This window comes from Pinus tabuliformis, chromosome 5_1, assembly GCF_031772625.1.
Source record: "Pinus tabuliformis cultivar Carrire ecotype Pingquan chromosome 5_1, CPIR1, whole genome shotgun sequence".
Taxonomy (NCBI): Eukaryota; Viridiplantae; Streptophyta; class Pinopsida; order Pinales; family Pinaceae; genus Pinus; species Pinus tabuliformis.
This window is the reverse complement of record NC_142305.1, coordinates 165127710-165137988: the sequence shown is the minus strand read 5'-3', so window position 1 is coordinate 165137988 and position 10279 is coordinate 165127710.

The following is a 10279-nucleotide window of genomic DNA, read 5'->3' as shown; positions in this document are numbered from 1 at the left end:
TGCATTTCAGAGAACTCATCAATAACTTGAAGGAACCTATTTAACTCATCATCATCATCAAAAACCTTCCAATGGTGAACATTATCAGGCAAGGAGGGTCTATACTTCATTTGTACCTCATAAACTAGTTTGGGAGGCGATGGAGGGATGAACAAACTAGCTGAAACAACAAGGGAGTCGGCAAGCTGATTTTGGGCTCTAGGAATGTATGAAATGCAAAAAAATTGAAAGAACTCTTTGACTCTCCATACCTCATCTCTGTAAGCTCTCAGCCTTGGATGCTTTGCTTGGAATGTTTTATTTCCTTGCTGAATTATCAAATCAACATCTCCAAACACCTTCAGATTTTTTACTCCTCTATCTTTGGCTGCATGAAGGCCCAACAACAGTGCTTCATATTCTACTATGTTGTTTGTCACCTGAAAACCCAGCTTTAGAGACAATTGAACTGTTTCTTGTCGCGGAGATACTAGCACCACCCCTGCTCTTGTGGTCTCTTTGGTACATGCTCCATCAAAGAACATCTCCCAAATCTGACTCCTTGTATCATGCTCGGCCTGATCTGTTGCTTTCCTGCTCTGCAATGAGGCCTTCTGAGATTCTTGTATTTGGAGAATGCATGCTCCAAAATCAGTGTCCACGACATATATGGGATGGTTTGTAGGATTCTTCTCATCACTGATGATATATGCCAGTTGTGCTTCTCTGTATAACCTCCTGCTTTCTCCTCCAAACACTGGGATAGTTGCATAAGATAGATCATTTTGTAATGTCCCACCTAGTCTCTTAATCCACCCTCTAGACAGCAACATACCAAACTTCGGAGGGACATTGGCCACCACTATATCCATCATCATGCTCTTCATGGGTAGATGGGTTAAGGTAATGGCCAGATCCTTAATTAATCCAAGGCATTTTACGTTCCTTGAATCAAAAGACAACAAATCATGATAAGGTCTGGTGATATCAAGGCCTAACTCTTCCATGAAAGTTTTAGGCATCAGATTGTGGCTGGCCCCCTGTGTCTAGCAGGCAATTGTGGAGGATTTTATCATGGATAGTTAATGAAACATAGAAAGATGGAGAACTATTATCAGCAGGTTCAATCATGGGGCTAAGCACAATAGCAGGCTTGTCATCTTGCAAATTGACAGAGTCAATGGAGGTTTGTTTAGATTCTAGTCCAAGGGCCTCAAGGATGGGTTTTCTAAATAATTCACTCTTTACCAACTGAGCCAAAGGCATGGATATTTTCAATTTCTGAACTCTGACTCAAAACTAAAGAAGAGAATAATTTATCAGCAGTTTTTACCTCTTGAACTGGAGCTATGAGGTGACAGGATCAGCTGTTGGTCTTCTTCGCCTGCTATTCTGTGGCGCTGTTTGGGAAACAACTTTTTGTGTAGCATTTTCTTTGGCATTATTTGCATTGGATCTTAGATTATATTTTTGCTGCTACTCACCAGATTGCAGAACAGCACCACTATTCCACCTTTGCTTGTTTTGTTCTTGCAACAATGACTCCTCATATTCGGCCAATGTTAAAAACGCAGTGCTGCCCTTATCTTCCATGCAGTGAATTTCATCCTCCTCTTCTTCAAATGGTTCCCCCTCCATGACTGCATTTTGAAAGGGAGCCTTGACTTTATGACCTTCTTTTTCTTCTTCACCCCTTTGCATAATTTGTAGCTGCTCATTTGCTTTTCTGAATGGGTTTGGATTTCTTGGAGCAAATGTGCTTTGCTGCCTTGTTTTGCCTGAAGTTTGCTCAACCTTTAGCTTAGAGATTTCTGCAGCCAATGACCCTATCATCTTAGTCATTTTGTCTAGCTTAGGCTCTGAAGTTGAAGCAGGGGAAGAGGAAGTCTCACCTCTCGGCCTTCTTCTATCAACCTTACTCTTCAGCTTCTCTGCTACCATAATATTGGATTCCACCTCCAGGGCTGCCTCTTGCATATCACCTAGAGTAGCACATCGTCTTTCCCTCAACAATAAGCAGGAATCAGGGTCAAAAGCATTGGCATATGTGAGTTTGGTAGTGGTGGGGGTAGGCTTTACCTCAGCCGGTATCTTACTATACATTTTATTAAATCTTTTATTGAAAGCAGGCAAAGACTCACCCTTTTCTCTTTTCAGGTTTCCAAACTCAGTATGATAATACAACAAGTCCTTCTTATCTCCCATTGCTTCAAGAATGCATCATCTAATGCTTCAATATATGTTATAGATCCCTGGGGTAATTCTCTAAACCACTTCCTAGCCTCTCCATCAAGGCTCTGGACAAAAACTCTTATCCATACATCATTCTCACTTATATCTAAATTATCAGCATAACTTTAAAAGGCTTCAAGATGTTCTTCTGCTGTTACTCCCTCTGTTCCAGTAAATTTAGGCATATATTTTTGATATTCTCTCACAGGCATAGGATTTAGAGGGACAGGCAATACCAAGGGTCCATATCTAGCAGCAACAATTCTCTCAATCCTAGTAGGTGCTTGTTGTCGTGCCATGTTTGGAATATGTGTAAGAATACTAACAGATGGAGTAGTAGGAAATAATGCAATGGATGGTAGAGATATTGAGATGTCTGGGACAGTATGGGAAGCTTTCTTTGGACTGAGATTCAAAGGGGAACTAACTGCACAAGGGGCTGAACTAATCTCTGAAGGAATTTCTTTATTAACAGTGCTGGGCTCTAAGACTTCAAACTGTAATTCTCTAGCTATGAATTCATCTTTCAGAGATAAATCAAAGTTTTTAGGCTTACCTGATCTTGATGCCCATTTCTGTGATGATTTCTTCAATTTAAAAATTCTTTCAGGGTCACGCAACGGTTCAGATGGAGATTTCTGAGGATTTCTTCGAGTATGCCTCACAAACTGAGCTAGAACTTCAATTTGGAGTCGCCAAAGGATGGTCTTCCACCAATGGAGTCGCCAGATAGATGATTACAACCAACGTCTGTGGTCAAACCTTGTCTGTCATCAAAGCTTGAAACTATGTCGTTCTCCCAAGGAAGCTTGAGCTCTGATTCTCCTCTCCCCAGCAACGACGCCAATTTATGTTATCACCCCAAGAAACTCACCTAGGTTGTAAATCGGTGATGCTCAGGAACATTACAAATTCAACAATTATGTTGGATGAAATGATGGATAAATGAATATAGGTTGCACATTCAAGCCAGATAACCACTCCTACTATGATTATCCCCAGACATGGGTGAAGACCCCCAAACTACAAGGCTTTTAACTACCAATTACTCACAGTTTAAGGTATAGGTGATGATGGAGAAGACTAATTACACCAACAGATGCACAGGATCATGTGATGGCCAACTGCAACCAGTTAGAAGATCTGTAAAACTGTTATTTAATACACAGACAGGATGACAGCTCTCTGGTATTTAAACAACAACAATCTGCAAGCAATTTCAATGAACCACTAAATTATAACATAGAGGTGGGATGACAACCCCTCTGATGTTAAACATTTACAGCACATCAAATAAATGCAAAGCAGGCACAGCCTGGAACATAGAAGAAGTGAGAGATGAGCAAGTGACAACAAAAGAAGCTTGTATTAGTTGGAAATCAAGACCAGAAGCTACAGGTCTCATAGTATTTACAGTCTCTAGAAGTTAAAAGCTACAACAAACTATCATTCATCAAACACTCATCAACCTAATTACATCTCTCTTCTGGGTATATATGGTGTTACATTACAAAATATCTCTGCTAAACATGCGTGGAGGAGCCAATAAATGGCCACCAACCACATTTACACTTAGAAATGGGCCTCTAATACAAATCCGACTGTGTTTTAAATGGGTTTTACCTTCTCTGGCGCTCTGAGGTCCTCCTTGGGTAGGTGGAGTGAAATACGGGTGAAACCCATAACCATTGAATGCTCTGACTTGATCGGTGGCGTCCTTCTTCCTCCTCGGCCATACTGTTGATTAAATGCAGTCGCCGAACAATAAAATGGCTCAATCATGACTGTTTGCTTATAAACAGTGAAAACGCTGCCAAACTAAGTATTCCCACCCATTACTACTTCAATTTTGACTTTAAAAGGTTCAGGCATGGTTCCCTTCGCGGCTTCTGCTTCCACAAGCTCAATGTTGCTTCACCTCTACACATTTACAAATGCCATTGAAATTCATTTAATGTTTTTTCTGAAACGCTGGTCAACCAAACTTTTACTCCACATAGCATTTATTTGCTGCAGGTCGGTTGTTGTCCGTCAACCGTTAATCTACCCTCAAGAAATCAAACGGTTGAGGTGAATATCGGAAGCCCCTTCCTGACTATCTTTTATGTCCTGATAGAAAGGCTGTTTTTGAAATGTACATAGGATGTGTGGCAGAGTTTTATTGCATCGGACTCGCTTGTACGAAAACCACTTGCTGAGCAAAAGCGGTTCGATAAGGTTAGCGGTTTTCCTTATATTGCCTTATATTTCGTTATATAACGAAAATGCGCCCAAAATCATTGAAAAGGCCTTAGCGCGGACCTGAACATTTATGAGAAATTATTCATGCCATCGAGTCCGACCCATCGGGTCGGAGATATGTCTTATTTAAAATCCCCGCCCCTTTTAAAAACATCGATAGCGATATCGCTGCGGACCCGATAATCTATCAGAAATAACTTATAACGCCATTGGGCCCAGCTTATTGGGTCGGAAATATATATATGTGCGAAAGGCCCTACCCCTTTTGAAAGTGCCGATGCGATATCGACGATCGCTCATCGTAAAATATAAAAGCCCAAACTTCTTTGTAAGTCCTCCATTGCGACTCGCCGATGCGATATCGGCGATCACTCATTGGCGACGTCTTCTGCCCCGATCCTTGGTGAAGCGCCGATGCCATATCTGCCGATGAAATCTGGGCCGTTGATCTGGATACGTGATCGAAGGTCCTCACAAAATCGTCAATCACCATCTCCATTGCCCCTTTTAAAAGTGTCGATACGATACGCCAATACAATATCGGCAATCGCTCATCGGTGAGGTCTCCTTTGTCGCTGCCACTGCCTGCCTGTTCCGACTGCGATATGCCAGCGCGATCTCGACTGTCGATCAGCTAGATCCAACGGTTGATATGAATTCGGACTTTTAAGCCTGCAATTTTGATTTTTTATGGTTTTGGAGTGTTTTTAGGCCTCCGATAGTGTATTTCCGCCTTCTCAAGGGATTTTCTTTTGCAACCATTTTGATCGGTGGAAGGTTTTTAATCAAAATTTGAATATTTCAACAGTAACCATGGATCCTTTGGCATGAATATATGTGGGTTTGCAGACTTTGAGAGTGTTTTGAACCCATTTTCGATTCTTTTGCATAGCAGAGCTAACAGGCACTCTTCATTTCCCTAAGTGCTGCTCGACCCTTAATTTGGAGATTTCAGAGGCTAATGACTTGATCATTTTGGTCATTTTATCTATCTTAGTATCAGAGGATGATGAAGACTTGCCCCTCTGTCTTCTTCTATCAACATTTCCCTTGAGCTTTTTTGCAGCCATGATGTTTGATTCCACTTCCAAGGTTGCATCCTGCATGTCAGCCAAAGTAGCACATCGCCTCTCTCTCAACAGTAGGCAAACTTCAGAGTCAAAAGCATTGGCATAGGTGAGTTTAGCAGAGGTAGTAGTGGGTTTTACTTCAGCTGGTATCTTGTTATACATACGGTTAAACCTCTTATTAAAATCAGAAAGCAACTCACCATTTTCCCTCTTTAAGTTGCCAAACTCATTGTGGTAGTAGAGGAGATCATTCTTATCACCCCAATGCTTTAGGAATGCATCATCTAAAGCTTTAGTATCTGATATAGATCTTGGGGTTAGTTCTCTGAACCATTTTCTAGCCTCTCCATCTAGGCTTTGGACAAAGACTCTCATCCACACATCATCTTCACTAATGTCCAGATTATCAGCATAGCTATAGAATGACTCAAGATGTTCTTCAACAGTAACACCTTCAGTCCCAGTGAACTTAGGCCTATATTTTCTGATATTCTCTAGTAGGCATGGCATTCATAGGAGTGGGTAGTATTAGAGGTCCATACCTAGCAGCTATGATTATTTCTATTTTGGTAGGTGCTTGTGGACCTGCCATAGCTGTGGTGACTAAAAGATTACTGGTAGTTTGAATAATAAAGGGTTGAGGAGTGACTGACAGGACTAAAGGAGTATGATGGATAGGAGGTGAGATTTCCTTTGGGCTTACAACAAAAGAAGAACCTAAAGAATAAGGAGCTTTATGAATCTCTGAGAGTTTTTCTTCACTGCTAGTATTAGATGTTATACTCTCAACATGTATTTGTTTTATTACAAGCCTTTCTTGAAGATATATAGAAGATTGTTTAGGTTTACCTGAACCTGATGCTCCTTTCTACAATACCTTTCTCTCTTTGATGAAATTTTCAGGGTCAGGTATTGGGTCAGCTTGTAGCTTCTGAGGATTTCTTCGAGTATGCCTCACAAACTGAGCCAGAACTATGATGTGGAGTCGCCAAGAGGTTCGGCCTCCAGTAGAGTCGCCAGATAGATGATTACAACCAAAAAAGTGCCCAAACTTTGTCTATCATTAAATCTGGATCTATGTCGTTTCCTAGGGAAGCTGAGCTTCAGTTCCTCTCCCCAGCAACATCGCCAATTATGTTATCACTCCAGGAAACTCTCCTAGGCTGCAAATCGGAGATGCTTGGTAACATATAATCTTCAATATCTGAACTATTGGAATAAATGATGGTTTGGATCAAGCCAGATAACCATTTCAACAATTTTTGAACTCAAGACATGCATGAACACCCTCAACTTACAAGGCTTTAGACCACTAATGCTCAATAGTTTGTAGATTCAATGAATGGATGGAGAATACTGACCATACCGGCACATTCATACATAAACAAAAATGAATGGCTAGCTACAGGCAGCAAAAGAGAATACTGACTGTATCGGTAGATGCATATATGACCACATATGAATGGCTAGCTACAGGCAGCAAAGAAGCTTGCAAATTTAATTCATCAATGCAGAGATAAGATGAGAGTTATCTGGCATTAGACACAAAAGAAGCATGAATAAACTATTCAAGTGCAAGCTTAAAACGGAAGAGAAAATGAACATTGAAACAGCGAAAGAAGCTTGTATTGCTAATGAGTGCAGATGAGAAGCTTGTGTAGCAAAGTCTCATTAGCTTCTAGAAGTTGAACCCTTATTACATCTTACTTTCAACTATTTATAGCCTATTTACAATGCTCCTAAGCTCTCTAGAAGGCTCGGAGTCTCCCTTAACTATTTGATTCCCTAAAGGCAAGCATGGCTTGGAGGTTTTCTCCTTCTCATAGAAGAGTAACAGCTTTCAGATATTTTGGGTGGTTTGTTGCGCTGTCTGGGAGTTCTCCCGTGCTAGAGATTCTCCATAATTGATTATGTTGTTATGGATGAGATGTGCTGTCTGTTGATGCTCCATGACTGCTTTGTCAGTTTCAGGGTGAGTTATGCATGTTGTGGCTCTTTTTATTCCCCTTCCGACCCCTAGCCTCTGTTAGATTACGGAAAGGGTCTTTGGGCCTATGTAATCCCTTAAACATTTATAAATGATTGTTTTTCTGTTATATACAGAAAACACAACATTACTGCAAAAATCCCTCCTTCTTTGTGTATTTTGGACTTCAAAAGTCCTAAAATATGGTTTAATTGTCTATTAGGTCCGGCCTTGTCACCATCGCAAGTCGCAAAAAGCCCGCTCCTGTGTATTTCCTTTGTATTATGATATATGTGAAAAACACTGAAAAAGGCATGAAAATGGGTTTGGTGGACTTTAGATATTATATATTTCATTTCCCGGACTCATCGCAATCGCTACTAGCCAATGCTCCCTTCGTATTTTCGTTATATAACAAAAATACACGAAATACATTAAAAATTGGGCTTTTGCAGACTTGAAAATATATATATTTTGCTTCCCGAAACCCATCACGTCTCGATCCAATTGCTATCGCACTGCCCCTGTTTCCCTTTGTATTTCGTTATATAATGAAATACACAGAAAATGTATTAAAAATGGCTTTGGCGTGGACCTCAAAATTTATGAACTTTCATATATAATGTCGTCGAGTCTAGCTCATCGAGTCGCACACATGCTTGTGCATATGCCCCGCCCCATGGTATAGTGCTGATGCGATTGTAGCGATGCGATAAATCGCAATCGCACGTTGCTCACTCCCTGAGTCCTTCATATAACATGGCATATGCTCCTCGCCGATAGTGATATCACCGATATCAGTGATCGGCGTATCGCTCGACCCGATCTCATCACAACTCTACTCTGACCGCCTCTGATAGCCACTGCCGATGCAATTAGCCGCTTAGATCTGGGCCGTTGATTGGCCAGATCTAACGACTATTATTCATTCCTCTGTTTAAGCCTACGATTATGGGTTTTTCATGGTTTTCAAGCATTTTTTCCTCTCGATAGTGTATTTTTGCCCTTCCAAGGGCTCTCCTCTTACGCTTATTTTGATCATTAGATGACCTTTGAGCAAATATTGAAGATTTCAAGAGCATTTTTGGATCCGTTGGCATGATTTTAAGCAAATTTGGAGACTTTAAGAGCCTATATGGATCCATTTTTGGGCCTAGTGCTAGCAAGGCTAACAGGCCCCTCTAGCATATTAAGGCTATTCATTGTGGTGATCAATCACAGGCTACTCTTCCACATTTTTGTGGTACAATCCAATCCTTAAAGGCTTATCTTTATAAGTAAGGGTTTCATTGGATGATTTGAATGTGTTTTTTATGCTTTTCAAGAAAATGGAATAATGGAATTCAGACCCAAGTCCTCACCATAATCTTTTTTGCCTCGGAAACAATGATGCTAGTGAATGTTGCTAGTGGAATCTTGTTTTTAGAAGTTCTTTGTAGTGCTTTATAATATTTTTATTTGTCCTTTCTTTTAGCATAGTTGTCATAAGAATTGCAGCAACGTTATTATAGGTCCCTTTAATATAGTTATCATAGGAATGACAACATTGTTAATATATTTGCTTCACAGTAATTGGTTTGGGAAGTTGAGAAAACACAAGACTGAAACTTGAAAACAAACCTTAAAATAATGTACAAAAACATGTTCACATAAACAACAACAACTACATGGATAATGGATAACCAATGACATGACATTAATTATAACTCATTATCATCCACCCTTTCTTTCAACGATGTCCATTCGCATGCTCGTATTCTTCCACACACTACTATTATTTACAAAATATCCATATTTAAAATACACATAACTAATACTTTCAACGGTAACTCATTATCATCCACCCTTGCTTTCAACAATGTCCATTCACATGTAGTTATTCTTCTACACACTACAATTATTTACAAAATATCCTTATTCAGAATACACATAACTAACAATTTCAATTGTAAATTATTATCATCCACCCCTGCTTTCAACAATGTCCATTCACATGTCATTATTCTTCCACACTCTGTGCCTTAAGGCATTTACTTTGCAACATGAGGTGCAAATGCTAATATAAATTCAATACGGTATTTATGTGAGTTGAAACAACGAAGATAACAATCAAACTCAATCAACTTAATTCGAAATCATAATAAGTGTTATATAGTAGCTTTTCCTTGCACCTTAGTAAAAAAATAGTGAAACTATCAATATATCAAAAGAATTAGTACTATACTTTGTAAAATATGCAAAGTAAAACTGTAGAAAATTTACAAATTTTTCCAGTTAATTGTAAATTAATATAAGTTTGACTACAAACTCAATGCAATATCCATGGGATAATAAATTTTGGGTGGCCTATTGTTTTATTCTAAACAATAAGTTATTAATGGCTAGTTAACAGCTTATGGAAACATATTTATGGTCAAAATCATGAAACATTTGACAAAGTGTGAAAAATTATAATGTTTATGGAAACGTGTTTATGATCAAAATCATGAAACATTTGACAAAGTGTGAAAATTATAATTGTTTATGGAGACATGTTTATGGTCAAAATCATGAAACATTTGACAAAGTGTGAAAAAATATTTTTTTAAATAATTTTGAAGAAGTTTTACTAATATTTATTTAGATGTGTGTGTTTATTTTGAAATCTTTTATTTAATTAAAATTAAATAAATAATAATTAATTTTGATGCCAGTGTGAAAGTTTATTTTTTGAAAACATTTATTTTGATAAATTTCTAGAATAAAACTTTTAAAATTTTAAATTAATTATTAAAAATAATAAAGAAAAATT